Genomic DNA, 15,470 nt, shown 5'->3' on the forward strand with positions numbered 1-15,470 from the left:
TGTTCCATATGTACTTGTTGATTGAAATAATGAATATTTGATTGAGAAATGAACCAGGGCATATTTTAACATGAAAACTAACTGGGTATTCCTTTTGTTCTCTATACCAAATTAGTCACCTATGAGATTGTTTACAAAATTCTAGACAGCTGCTTGCAAATGAGAAAATGGCATTTCCAATATTGGAGATGCTTTAGAGTATCCTCCACTCTTCATTTTAATGACCATCTGCTCCATTTCCAAATGAGGCACCAATTCAGTTTAATTTTATACACAGTTAAGAATGATTTTTTTTTTAGTCCCAGTCCTTCTGGGGCTTCTAAAATAGAAGGAATCACACACACGCAAGCACCCACTTAGAAAGATCCATACTCTCTGGTAGGTCCACACCAGCAGCTGTAACAAATAGGCCCGAAATTCCTAAGCCTTAATACAGTTGGTGGTTACTTCTTATTTATGTAACAACCTAATGGAAGCATTGCTGCTTGGCCAGAAAGCTTTTCACCTGGTGATTTGGGAACCCAGGCTTTGTGTACCCCATGGGGCTCCCACCTGGGGGGTCTCAGAGTTCCTTTACTGATGGCAGCAAGGCAAAAAGCACAGAGGAGGCATACCCCTTCCTCAAAACTCTGGCTTCCAAATGAAGCACATCACTTCTACTCATTTCACATTGCTAGAAATTTATTATGAGGTCATGCCCAACTCTACGGAAGGCTAAGGAATGCTGTCGATATGCCCAGGAAGAAAAAAGAGAAAACACATTTGAATGAATCATCATCAGTTTCTGTCCCCGCCTTGTTCTCATAGTACAAGGCAGAGAGATGCTGTAAGGTTAGTAAAAAGTGCCCTCGGGTATGGGAAGAAGGAGCTTAATTTTCACAGTGGACATCTGGAAAGTTGTGTGGAGGAGTGAATTTTGACTGGGACATGAATAAAGAAGTCTTGATAGGAAGAGATGGTAACAGGCATAACTGAGACGAAGGTTGGTGCCAAGAGAGATGAGGTCTGAAGCCAGGTGGGAGTGAGAGAGTGGGGAGACATGTATGCCTGTGCCTTGGTCTGTGCATAGGCAACTCAGAGTCAACAGTAAACATTATTTTAATAATCTCTTTTTCTTGGTTTTCCCGTGCTCCTTCTTTAAGCAATTAAATAACAAACAGAATTCTACCCTCCATCATGAGTATCTTGGTCCCTAATGTGAAGATATGAAATAATTAGAGAGTGTACTGTGTACAAACCTTAATGTCATGGAAACTTCTATTTTCAAGACTGTGCTAATTACACAGGATGAGGCAGAACAAAGGGAAGATGCACAATTAGCAGAGCACAGCTTATTATAACCAGCTCTGCTTAGAGCCTCTTCTGAACCTAGATATGTAATAAATCAATATATAGTAGTGACCTAGCATTTAGTTTTTAGAGAACTCTAAATTTTGGAAATGCAGGATTTGGAATGTGAGATTTGGCCATTTGGAATTCGACTGTGGGGATGGTATGGGAGACTTTCACATTCTGGTCTACATAATAAAGAGGAAAAAGCAGGGTCTTTAGAGGGAGAAGATGGCTTCCTTGGTCTGCCACTCACTGGTTGGGCAATCATAACCTCTCCGAGCTGCTTCCTCCACTGTGTGGGGTTAGGGGATAGTAATGTGTATGAAAGCACCTAGTGCTGAGCCTAAACTATATTAAGGACACAATTTTAAATTTAGATCCATTTCCTTTCCCCTTCCATTTGCTTTCCATATCTTAGTGGCTTAAGACAATTAGTCTGTTAAGTCCATCAGGGGCTCTGTTCTTTTCAGTCACACAGACTCCAGGCTGAAGGAGAAACCACATCTGGAGCCACAGCACAGTCAGAATGCCACAAGGAAAGGGAGCTAGGGAGTCTTGCAACAGCAATTAAATGCTCCAGCATGGAAGACCTACAGATCCTTTCCACTCACAACTCATTGGTCCTTCCACAATTCTTTAGTGAGATTTCATTCATCTCAAATAAAAATCCTTCAGACTTTAAGAAGTGTACAAGAATGACTGTAACAACAGACGGATGTACTTTCTCTAAAGCTACCAAACTTCAATAAAGGCAGTTATAATATCAGGGGCTCTATTTGAGCAGTGTCAAGGATAAAAAAAGTACCTTCCTAGGCTGGGTGCAGTGGCTCACATCTGTAATCCAGAACTTTGGGAGGTCGAGGTGGGTGGATCACCTGAGGTCAGGAGTTCAAGGCCAGCCTGACCAATGTGGTGAAACCCCATCTCTACTAAAAATAGAAAAATTAGCTGGACATGATCGTGCATGCCTGTAATTCCAGCTACTTGAGAGGCTGAGGCAGGAGAATCACTTGAACCTGGAACATGGAGGTTGCAGTGAACAGTGAGCAGTGATGCCACTGCACTTCAGCCTGGGTGACAAGAGAGAAACTCTGTCTCAAAAATAAAAAGTACCTTCCTTGTCAAAACTCATGAGGACTGACTCAGATCTTCTTTTCTTCCAAAGAAGATACATTGTATAGCATGCAATTTGCTTTCTACTACCGGGTTTTGTTTTGTTTGCAAACAAGATCTTAACTGCAAAAGACTTAAACATCCAAGGGCCTATGATGAGGCTCATATAAGTTGGGCTTTTCCATAGATTCTGTTGCCAGAATATTAGAAATTGATATGAAAAGCTGAGAGCTTAAAAGTTGCACAGTATTATATATTATTCAATTGCAAAGTGCTGTGTGCTGCCCATTCCAAGCCTTAGCTATGAATGGCCTATACGACCAAGTGCATCTCAGTATTGACTGAAAGGATAGATGCTCTTAGCTCTTGGGAAAGCATTAGGATTGCATTATCATGTCAATAGCCCACATGCAAAGTTCTTGATAAAAACTATAATAATCCAGAGGCAGAGATCAAATATGAGAGTTTGATTTGTGTAAACAAATCAAAAGCATTTCGAGTCAAGCTACTTATCTGTCTTAAAGCATTGCCAGGAATATAAACATCAGAACAGCCTAAGAGGCAGGCAGCCTGTAGTAGAAGGAGAACTTTTAATGTGCTACTTTTTCTTGCTTTGCTGTAATCAAGCCATATTGGCTATCTTTCAATTTTACAAACCAGCCAAACTTAACACTTTTTGTCTTAAAGCTTCTATAAATCATCCTCCGCCTCTTCAGAGATCCCTCTTAAAATGGGATAGTCTCAGTTGTGCTGCAATAATAAATAGCTTTCCATATCTTAGTAGCTTAAGACAATTAAAGTTTGTTGTTTGCTCAGGCTACAGGTCCAGGTCCACTGTGGGTCCACTGGGGGGCTCTGTTCTTTGCAGTCACAAAGGCTCCAGGCTGAAGGAGAAACCACATCTGGAGTCACAGCACCAGTCAGAATGCCACAGGGAAAGGGAGCTAGGGAATCTTGCAAGAGCAATTAAATGCTCCAGCATGGAAGTCCCACAGATCCTTTCCACTCACAACTCACTGGTCATCCCACATCCCATGGCCCCAGGCTATCTGGTCCTCTCACGTGCCTGGAAGGGAAGGGCCATGGGGAAAGCCCTTTTGACTCTCATGCCTCCCCTCACCATCCTTTCTAAAGCAGGTTCCACTTCTTCACTGCCTGAGCACCCTGTTTGTTTTCTTCAGAGTGCTTATTATGATTTGTAATTGTATTATTTTTTAATTTTCTGTTTTGTTTGTTGTCTGTTTCCTCAACTGGACGCTAAGATCCCTAAGAGGAAGGATTATTTATACCAACAGGCTGATTCCATAAAGCTGTTCTCAAAAGTATCCAACCAGACTCACATATTTAAAATAGTCTATTTTTATCTTGAACTTGGAGAATCCTATGACTATAATCTCATGTCTCTTAGTCTGTGTCCACCCATTTAGGCTGTGTGCAGACCCAGCTCCCCTCCTCATTAGAGGGTCCTCTTGCTACTCACTGTCAGGGGTTGAAACAAAGACCAACTGCATGTTCCCTCCAGTGCGGTCAGTAAGCGGAGGGAAGAAAATATCAACTGAAGCCTTACAGGAATCTCACAAAGTCTGTGAAAACCAACATACCCAGTGCGATTACTACACATTGTGTAAATGAGGACCAGGAGAGAGGAATTTGGTGAACTGGAGTTTTATTGAATTTGCTTTTGGCGAATTAGCTCACGAGGAATTGGCTCAGAGCTACCCGCCGCCTTCCACTAACAATTGTATTTCAGGGTCCGATTCTGCTTGGCATTTTGAAGACATTCTGAAATAACTGTCGCTTTCATGGACATGGAAACTGTAGTTTAGAAAGGTTAAGTAAGTGGCCCAAAGTCACAGAGGCTATGATGGGAAAGATAGGAGTGGCATCCAGGTGACCTCTCGCCAGCGTGGTGCTTCTTTCCCTGAATCACAGTCCGTATAGGCTGCAATCATTTTTATTCATCTAACATGCCATTTAGGGCAAAAGTGTATAGAGGAATATTCTCAGTATTTATCTTGCTTTTTATCACTTTAAATAAAAACATTTTAACAATTATGCACTATTTTAGAGAATTTTAGTAACGGTACCATCATTTTCTATACAAAATCCTACTATTTCCCACTGAAATGAGAAATGATTGAAGTACACTTGCCTGTGTGATGAGTTTATTTCAGCAAGGAAGTCAAGAATCAATTAGTGATGGCCCTGGAGAAATGCATTTTAAATGGGAATTGTCTTAGGTAACTAAAGCATATCTTGAATATGCTTTCCCTAATAGTTCATCTTAAAAGAAGCCACCACTAAAATCAGTCAAAGGTTTTATAGACACCTATAAATACAAATTTTTTTAAAAGACACTTTTTTTGTAAGCTGTGAGATTTTTTCTCCTGTATCTTTCAGAAAAGAAGACTTTTTCCTGCACATCCTGCACATGTATCCCGGAACTTAAAATGAAATTAAATAAAAATTTTTAAAAAGAAATACAAATTTTATGGCAAGGATATTTTGCATACTATAGTAGGTAAACATTAATAAAAAAACTTAGACCTTTCTCTCTGCTCATTAGTCTGTAGATGCTGATTTCCAACTTTGTAGAGTTGCTGTTATTTTTCCTTGATGCGGGGCTGCATAACTGAGAAATGCGTTTCTCTCTTACCTGTTGGCTCATGTGTGCTGTGTTTTCCTTCTTCTTACTAAAAGTGCAGGAAATCAAGCATGGTCTCAATCAGTCTGAGGAGGAGATTCAAGGTGCCCGTGACAGGAGCAAACTGCATAGCCCTACGTGGACAAGAAGAAGAGAGAAAAATTTAGAAATAATGGAAATTAATTGGGTTCAGAGAAATGAAAACAGAACTGCCACTTAAAAAATACTCTCTAAGTACAATACAATGCAAAGAACAGCATGTGGGTAGGCGCTGAATAGAGGTGCACTGAATGAAACAAGTATGAATAAATTAACCTCATGTAGGGTTTGAACTGGTATTAGGATTAGAAACTCAGATGCCTTCAAGCCCATGGAGGTGGTATCAATGAGTGAGCAGACGGGGTGTGAGAAGATAAGGACTGGTAGGCACTGTGGTGAGCTAGTGAGCCCATGCCCCATCTGAAGGGGCAGCTACTGCTCAGGTCGAGTTGATGATTTTACTGATGCCACAAAGATAAGCAGGCCCAATGATGTCACAACCTCCAACTTTTAGGGAAAAACAGAAATACAGATTTTTAAATGTTAAATCTCTTAGTTTTGTACTTTAGGATCTAATTTTTAACACAAAACAAAACTTCGGACAGGTCAAACAAGGCTAAAACCAAAGCCCATGTGACGGGTCAGGATTGGCTCATGGTGACCGGCTTTTACCTAAGGTCTACTGCAACATCTTCGCTTCTCAAGTGATGTTTAAAAAAAAAGGTTCAGAGGGCTGAAGCTACATTGAGCAAAGACATTTGGTTCATTCGTGACACAGCTGGGATTTTAGGCATGCGCACCTTCCCTTTCAGTGAAGACATTCACTGTCACTTATGACCACTCTGCCACTGGCTGAATCTGATCAGACCCGTTTTAATAACAGGATGGAAGCCAACTAGACCTGCCTTCTATTGATCAGATTCTTGGGTCTCAAGTTATATGTATATAAAACTTTGTAATGAAAGGTAGAACGTTCTATGCTAACTGTCCATATCATGGAATAAGTTCTGGGTAATGGCGAGTGACTGAAATGTGATGGGTCCTCATATGAAATAAAACTCTGATTACAGGCATTTTGTTTGGGATGGTGTTTAAGCATTGTGGCCCCATGTGAAGAATACAGAGAGGCACAAGTGGGTTCCAGTGGATCCATTTGCTGGTTCCAGTTTCTGTTAAAATGCTCTCTGTTTCCATGATCAATGCTGTGTGATGGGTAAGTGTATGGGTGGGGTTTAGAGATTGACCCAGCCACTGACTATACTTAACCTCTCTAGGTCCCATGTACAAAATCGTGATAACAGTGCCTGAATCACAGAGTTGTCATGAGGTTCAAATGAATGAATACATATAAAGTGCTTAGGATGGTGCTTGCATAGGTAGTCATCAATGTTAGCTAGTATTTGTAACAACTACCAACATTTACTGAATTTAGTTTAGAAAGGTTACTTACATGTATTATATGCCATGATATCCACAATCCTCTTAGTTTTGTATTACTACCTTCATTTTAAGAATGGGAAAACATAACTGAGGGAGAGCAAGTCTATTGCTCAATGTCATCCTGGGATTAGTGGAGCCAGTGTTTGAACATAGCTCAACTCAGCCTAGCCAGTAGCTTAACCTACCTCTCCAGTGCCTTGTCATTTGTTTAACTGAAGACACACTTTAGAACTTAAAAGGAAAGCAAGTCATATTTGGTCAAACACCAATTGCTAATCAAGTCAAATATCAAAGCAAAAGAGTCCCAAAGCAAACAATGTGAAGCACTGCAATACTTAGGAATCTTTTGCCTAATGTAAAAAATGTCTTATTCCAATAATGGGAGTGTGCCATGTAACTAAGCATAAGATGGGAGAGCATGTAGTCAGTTTTTAATGTGCATTGAACCCTCATTGTGCTCTTCAAAGTGCTGCATCTCTTACTAGATTATTTGCTTAATATTGAGAAATAATGGAGATAGCTTTTAAGAACGTAAACATGTATTAAATGTTGACATTCAAAAAATAGCACCTGGAAGATTTTACTCTAGCATGTTTTTGAAAAAATTTCCTTGCTTTTATAGAATTTACTATGCAAAGAGTAGAATAAACATAAACATTATTAAAATATATGAAGCATTAATATGAAGCATCTTCTATAAAACATTATTATTGTCATTAGTATTTTAACTGCATTTTAGGTTTTGGGGTACATGTGAAGAACATGCAAGATTGTTGCATAGGTACACACATGGCAGTGTGATTTTCTGCCTTCCTCCCCATCACCTATATCTGGCATTTCTCCCCATGCTATCTCTCCTCAACTCCCACCTCCCCACTGTCCCTCCCCTATTTTCCCCCGACAGACCCCAGTGTGTGATGCTCCCCTCCCTGTGTCCATGTGTTCTCACTGTTCAACACCCGCCTGTGAGTGAGAACATGCAGTGTTTGATTTTCTGTTCTTGTGTCAGTTTGCTGAGAATGATGGTTTCCAGGTTCATCCTTGTCCCTACAAAGGACATGAACTCATCGTTTTTTATGTCTGCATAATATTCCATGGTATATATGTGCCACATTTTCCCTGTCCAGTCTATCATCGATGGGCATTTGGGTTGGTTCCAGGTCTTGCTATTATAAACAGTGGTGCAATGAACATTCACGTGCATGTGTCCTTATAGTAGAATGATTTATAAATCTTTGGATATATACCCAGTAATGGGATTGCTGGGTCAAATGGAATTTCTATTTCTAGGTATTGATGGAACGTATCTCAAAATAATACAAGCTATTTATGACAAACCAACAGCCAATATCATACTGAATGGGCAAAAACTGGGAGCATTCCCTTTGAAATCTGGCACTAGACAAGAATGCCCTCTCTCATCACTCCTATTCAATATAGTACTGGATGTTCTAGCCAGAGCAATCAGGCAAAAAAAAAGAAATAAAGGGTATTCAAATAGGAAAGAAGGAAGTCAAATTGTCTCTATTTGCAGACAACATGATTGCATATCTAGAAGACCCCATCGTCTCAGCCCAAAATCTCCTGAAACTGATAAGCAACTTCAGCAAAATCTCAGGATACAAAATCAATGTGCAAAAATCACAAGCATTCCTATACACCAATAACAGACTTAAAGAGAGCCAAATCAAGAATCAACTGCCATTCACAATTGCTACAAAGAGAATAAAATACCTAGAAATACAACTAACAAGGAACATAAAGAAGCTCTTCAAGGAGAACTACAAACCACTGCTCAACGAAATAAGAGAGGACACAAACAGATGGAGAAACATTCTATGTTCATGGTCAGGAAGAATCAATATCGTGAAAATGGCCATACTGCCCAAAGTAATTTACAGATTCAGCACTATCCCCATCAAGCTGCCAATGACCTTCTTCACAGAACTGGAAAAAAACACCTTAAACTTCATATGGAACCAAAAGAGAGCCTGCATAGCCAAGTCAATTCTAAGCAAAAAAAACAAAGCCGGAGGCAACACACTACCGGACTTCAAACTATACTACAAGGCTACAGTAATCAAAACAGCATGGTACTGGTACCAAAACAGAGACATAGACCAATGGAACAGAACAGAGGCCTTGGAGGCCACACAACACATCCATAACCATCCGATCTTTGACAAACCTGACAAAAACAAGCAATGGGGAAAGGATTCCCTGTTTAATAAATGGTGTTGGGAAAACTGGCTAGCCATGTGCAGAAAGCAGAAACCCCTTCCTGACACCTTACACTAAAATTAACTCTGGATGGATTAAAGATTTAAACATAAGACCTAACACCATAAAAACCCTAGAAGAAAATTTAGGCAAAACCATTCAGGACATAGGCGTAGGCAAGAACTTCATGACCAAAACACCAAAAGCATTGGCAACAAAAGCCAAAATAGACAAACGGGATCTAATCAAACTCCACAGCTTCTGCACGGCAAAAGATACAATCATTAGAATGAATTGGCAACCAACAGAATGGGAAAAATTTTTTGCAGTCTACCCATCTGACAAAGGGCTGATATCCAGAATCTACAAAGAACCAAAACAGATTTACAAGCAAAAACAAACAAGCCCATTCAAAAGTGGGCAAAGGATATGAACTGACACTTTACAAAAGAAGACATACATGAGGCCAACAAACATATGAAAAAATGTTCATCATCACTGGTCATTACAGAAATGCAAATCAAAATTACATTGAGATACCATCTCACATCAGTTAGAATGGCGATCATTAAAAAATCTGGAGACAACAGATGCTGGAGAGGATGTGGAGAAATAGGAACACTTTTACACTGTTGGTGGGAGTGTAAATTAGTTCAACCATTGTGGAAGACAGCTGGTGATTCCTCAAGGACCTAGAAATATAAAACATTATTGAATAAAGAAAAGGGAAGCAAGGAATAGAAGGAATGAGAAGTTGCTGAATGCTGCCACGGGACAGACCCTATCCTAGATATTGTTATGTTCATCATAGCACTCACTGAGTGAAAAATAACCAAACCAGAACCAAAAAAAGGTGTGGAAAATGTGTATATGGCTAACTCAATTTCCCATGGACAGATGTACGTTTGAAACTTAAATCTTACTCAGATATAACTTTTATCTTGAATATCCATTCTATTTGGTTTTGGGATTTTTTTTCTTTTCACACATTAAAAAATAATTTAAGCAAAGCAAAGGCAGGAAAGGAGGTGTCCTTTAAACCAAAATGCTTAATTGCCATAATGCAGGAAAATATTAACTAGAAAACATACAGATGCAAATGTTCTCTGCTTTAGAATGAACTGAACATTATCCTAAGAGATAATGACATATATTCACAGCAATAATATAGAAAAGGGAATATATTGTACAAGAAAAGATGAAGAATATGAGCTATTTTCTTTAGTCTGATTTCTAAAGTATAATTTTAGTATTTAAGTTAGAGGCATTGCAACTTTCCAGAATATAAAATGTATCTACATTCAAATGTTGGTTTTAGAATACAAAATAATATTTCAAAGTCAAGTAGAAATGAATTTGTTCATTATCTACTCTTTTGGATAATTGCCATTATTGCTATTTCTCCTTGGGCAGATAAATGAAAATTGATCATATAAATTGTTGTGTTTTTCTGGGGAAATAGCTCAGACTCAAAATTTGTCACCTACATTTTAATCTAGTTTACAGTTTTACCAGGTCTAAAAATTATAGCTATTCTAGCACATTATTCCATTAGATTTCATTAATATCACCCCTTCTTTTTAGCTTCTTGTGGCAAAAAGGAATTTTGCCAGTGCTGTTTGTGGCTGAGAAATCCATGCCTTCTGTGTACTGACTTATAAGTGCTAGCCGTGGGAGAATTTAGTGACATAATAGGATAAACAAGACAGTAATAATATTTGGACATGAGATTTAGTCTTCCCAGTCTTGCTGCAGCCCTCTAAGGCAACAAAGGACTTTGCACTGTGGATCTCTAATGTCAGCATCTGGCTACATTTGATTCTGGTTTGTGTGTGGTCTGTCTGAGATAAAGGACTTAAATAAAGACCCACAGAACCAAACACAAAGCGCCACTGAGTTGCCCATTTATTAGCTTATCAAGGTAATGACTCATTAGGGAAGCAGGTGGGGTCCATAATTGATCTAATTCGTTAATGAATTTAGGAGAGAGAACAGAGGATTTTCGCTCTCTCCGTTTCAATGATCATGAACTTAACTTTCAATTTCTCTTCATTGTAGGTGGGGTTACTTTGGGACTCAGATTCTTATGCAGGAAGTTTACTGTAGCATGCTCTTAGGAACAACAGCTGTTCCTCATGTGAGAGGAGAAAGAAGAAGGTAAAGGGAGAGTTTGGACTTTGATGCAGTCACAGCAGAGACCTGAGCTGACCCTGCAGGGAGCTCTGGAGCTGGGATGACTCTGCAGAGTCCACTGGGTGCCAGGCCAGCTTGCATGGGCTTGGGCAGAGCTGGTGGTGCACACTTCTTCCCAACTTCACATTCAATGACCTCCTGTTGATATCTTGAAACTGGTGGCACATACATTTATAACATAGTAATAGGCAAACTCTAGAAATCAGAGGTTCTCCCACTTCCCTTGTTTAGAAAACTGGTTTGCCAGAAAACCCACAGCGAAGAAAGATTGCTTCCATATCTCTGTGCCCAAATTCATTCAATAAATTCTTAATTGATAGTGGTGCTACACTAGAGGGAATTCTACATTATAATCCTAAGTCTTGTTATAGCTTCTCTAGGCCAAGTCTCCACTGTTCTTCCAACTATGATTCTAATCTCAGGGTTTCTATCCCTGCCATGCTGTCAGTGATCTTTTTACTGCCTTTCTGAGAGTCAACTAAGCTCCCATGGAAATGGAATCATCTCTTTAAGATACAACTTAGTGATATGACCTCCAAAGCCTAAGTGACACAGTTATCAAAGAAGTATTTAGTAAGTACTAGTAATGATCAAACAATAACCTGAATAAAGTACTTAGAAAGAAGAAACACACCCAGCTGAAATGAATATTGAATTGATTTTGTTTAAATGTATTGCTATGCCTTTACTTGTAAACACGGTCATTCATACTAATGAAGTAGAATAACAATAATCATGCCATGTATTGGTTCAATAAAGTCATAAAACATTCTTAGAGCCAGTTTAGGGTGCCGAAGGTAGGAGAAGATTTTTAATGCATTAGCCAAGAATTTAACCAAAGAATTTCTCTTAAAATCATTCCAGCTATTTTAAAAGTTAATTTTAAACTTAGTTCATACTAAGAAGGATATTGCTGTATACAATTCAATATCCAATTGCTGTATGCAAATACCATTATCTTTAGGAAACCTAGAGAGTTGGTATGTGAGAGTTAACCATTAGCTTGGGTAGTAGAAATATTTAAGGGTACTATTCTGAACAAAACTGCACATGTATCAAAGTTCTTTCTTCTTCTGAGCTCTTTACAGCAAAAGGCAACTAAAGGAAGACCCAAGATTTGACAGACAGACACAGAGTATACAGAATTTCTTCTCAGCTTTGCACCTTACACCCTATACCCATATGTACTCTTGGCAATGTAGTAATTACAAAACATCAGTTAGGCAATCAATTTATGAAAAAAATAGGCATAAAATGGAGAGGAAGTTGTTCTGATTTTATATAAGGCTAGAATGTGGAAACTCGGTAAGACAAGTATGGATGATTTTTAAATTTAGTGATTAACAAGTGACTCAATATTGACTCTATCTGTTGTATCGGCTACCATATTTCTATAACAAGCATCAAAGAAGACAGAAGGTGAGGTCTCCAACAAGTATTTTTCCATGACACAAAATCATGGGGAACAAACTGTCTTATACATCACAACTCAGCACAGAGTCTATTTCAATGTCTTCTTAAATGAATTGATGAGATATAGCTAGGGCCACATTTGGATTCTGTAATCAGTCGCTTACTTCCTTTCCTGTTATATTTATTGTTTTGATCAACAAAACTGGGTTATTTTCTATACTGTCAAATTCTACCAGGGGCTGGGGATACAGAGAAACTTGTATCTTTCTGGAGACAGATGTCATCCAGATAATAATGTATAATAATGGAGATAGTGAAAAACAGAGGAGGGACCCTGAACTGTGTGGTGTGGTATGTGTGTGTGTATGTCTTGGTGTGTGATTAAATGCATTTTTCTCTTGAATGAGTTATTAGAATATTGAAAATTGAGAGCAAAGTTTTTCTTTTTTGGACTGCAAAATATGAATCCAGTTACTGTTTCTGCTAGTCAAACAGGGGATATTGAGAGGATAAGGGAATAATAGCATAGAGCCCTAAAAATAATCTGGACTATTTTTCCTGATTTTAAACCGAAATACGTTTGAGCCAGTCTTTCAACAGTTCAGCAATATTTTTATTTTCCTTTTACATGCAATTCATGTGTTAGGTCCTGAGGACTGAAAGAGGAATGGAGAAAATCCACATTGTTCTCAAAGTGTTACTAAGCAATACATTCCTGATATCCAAATATCTGATATACCATGAACCTTTTAAAATGTTGATGTAATTTTATAATACTATTCAGGAATATAAATGTTTTAATTTATATCTACCTATAAAGTTTTAGCCTAGATAAACAAGTTGTTTCACAAATAATTTTGGTAGAACGTGCATTTACCTTTATAACAAGCAAACACAGAACAACGGGATAGATCCTTGTTCATGCCTGGCTGTCAAACATCTTAGCTATAGCTGTAGCTCTCTGCCTTTACAGATGGCAGAAACTAGTTCTTAAAATTAAGGCAATTCCAGGGCATATGTACAAAGGAATTTTGAAAAGTTTGTATATTGACTGAGTCTACTTCTGTCCAGCTGGATTTCTCACGTCATGCTCAGCATATCTTGCAAACACTGTTATAGAAAACCATGCCTTATAAGCTCAGGGAATTTGAACATGACTTCTCATTTTAACGCAGACTCTCTGCAGCCACTTAGCTCCAATGAGAAATGACACTGACCAAGTGTGAGCAGTTGTTTTGCTTTTGCTTATTTTTTATAGGCATTTTGTTCTAGATAAGTCTTTTTTAGAAATGGATATTATATCTGTTGATAGGGAAAACTGGTAAGAGAATAGACCAACTTCTGTACACATATATCACCTTAATGATGGTGCCCTATAGACAGTTGAAACAGCAATAGTATCTCCTCATGTAAAGGATGGCATCTTGACCTGATAAGTACCTGGAAAACAATCCTTCTCCTGACTTAAGTGGTTCTCCATTATACCCAGGAACATTTGGTGCAGATGCTGGCAGCTGTATTGACCAGAGAGGCAGAACAGGGAACCTGCAGCAGCCCCCAGAAGGTAGAAGATCGGGAGGTGGGACTTACAAAGAAGCCACACTTTGCCCTTAATCAGTCATACTGGATGGGGATTGTTTTTGCAAACATCAATGAGATCAATGAGATCTTAGATGAGAATCGATCAAGATCAAGGAGACTTGTTGAAGTTATACATGGCAAGCAATAGGTCTAATACAACAGCCTTTCCTCTGAAGCATAAATTTATTTTCTCACAATAGGTTTTAATTGATGAGCACTTGAAAGTAACAAAAAATGCATACCTGTTACTTCCAAATTGGACACATTTTCCTCAGTAGACCTTCCAAAGAAAAAGGGAGTGGAATCTGCCCCTGTGAAAGTGTTCTCATGCCTTGGCTAAGTTGTGAGATAAATTGTTTAGAAATGCCATGAGTAGACAGAGAAATGGTCAGAATTCATGCTCAAAAACACAAGTCCTTTGATTGGAAAACAAAGATAGGTAAAGCCTGTAAACTTGAGATCCCAGAAGAACTAGATCTGAGCATCAGACACTCAAGAAATAGGTTTATAAAAGAAGGCTTATCATTTTCATTACGATTATGATACATGAATGCAATTTTATACCTATTCAGTACTTTAATTAATCCTGCTTTTTTTCCCCAGATTTTTGGATCTGAAATCTCTTCTTTGCTAAGTGTCTAGGATGCCACTTCTTGCTACCTCCACAACAATATATCACCTGGACAGCTTGCCACTCTTTGTTGCCTTGAACTTCTCTGATGTTTGGGCAGCCCATTCTGGTACTGAGAACACAATGAACGAGCTACATACATCCTCCTGCTTTCTTCTATTACTACTTTTACCTGATTTCTTCCCAAGAGGAAGCTATACATTTTAACAGGACAGATAAAAGGAAAAGCAACTATTTTTCTGCCAAGATAACAATCGACAACTTTGGGCAATATGTGCAGTTTTTCTGGAGTTCTATTAAAAATTATCTGATAAGCTGCCTTTGGGTCCTTGTGTTGTTTTCTTTGTGTGGGGAAAGCAATGGGATCTATGAGGCTTAGCAAGCTTAGCTGGATGTTAAACTCTAGGTGGTAAACAATGACATACATACTTTGCAGTACACAGATGGCTGGAATGGTCAATGTTGGAATTAAAATTTACATTAAGATTCCTGGTTCTGCCTAGATTCATTAAACTTAGCACAACAATAACCCCAAAGATATGGTACCTTCAGCAGTCAATCTGTTCTTTCTTCTTGGTCTGGCTCTAAATACCACTCTGTTCACTTTTCTCTTTCAATGAAAAAACAAACAAACAAAAAATTAAGAAAATTTGAGGCTGGTCATGGTGGCTCACGCCTGTAATCCCAGCACTTTGGGAGGCCGAGGTGAGCAGATCATTTGAAGTCAGGAGTTCGAGACCAGTCTGGGCAACATGGTGAAACCCCGTCTCTACTAAAAATACAAAAATTAACTGGGCATGGTAGTGCCTACCTGTAATCTCAGCTACTAGGAAGGCTAGAGAATGTCTTTAACTTGGGAGTTTG

At 38.7% G+C, this 15,470-nt stretch overlaps 1 protein-coding gene across 2 annotated transcripts in view; it reads right to left on the reverse strand.

Moving 5' to 3' along the window:
- Positions 1-15,470, reverse strand: part of B3GALT1 (beta-1,3-galactosyltransferase 1) — a 371,136-nt gene that overhangs the window by 41,717 nt on the left and 313,949 nt on the right. For both annotated transcript variants that reach the window (XM_054257575.2, XM_035304632.3), the window contains one exon: positions 5,102-5,223. The gene's annotated coding sequence lies outside the window, so the exon portion shown is untranslated. The remainder of the gene's footprint in view (positions 1-5,101; positions 5,224-15,470) is intronic.

This window comes from Callithrix jacchus, chromosome 6, assembly GCF_049354715.1.
Source record: "Callithrix jacchus isolate 240 chromosome 6, calJac240_pri, whole genome shotgun sequence".
In the NCBI taxonomy this organism is placed as follows: Eukaryota; Metazoa; Chordata; class Mammalia; order Primates; family Cebidae; genus Callithrix; species Callithrix jacchus.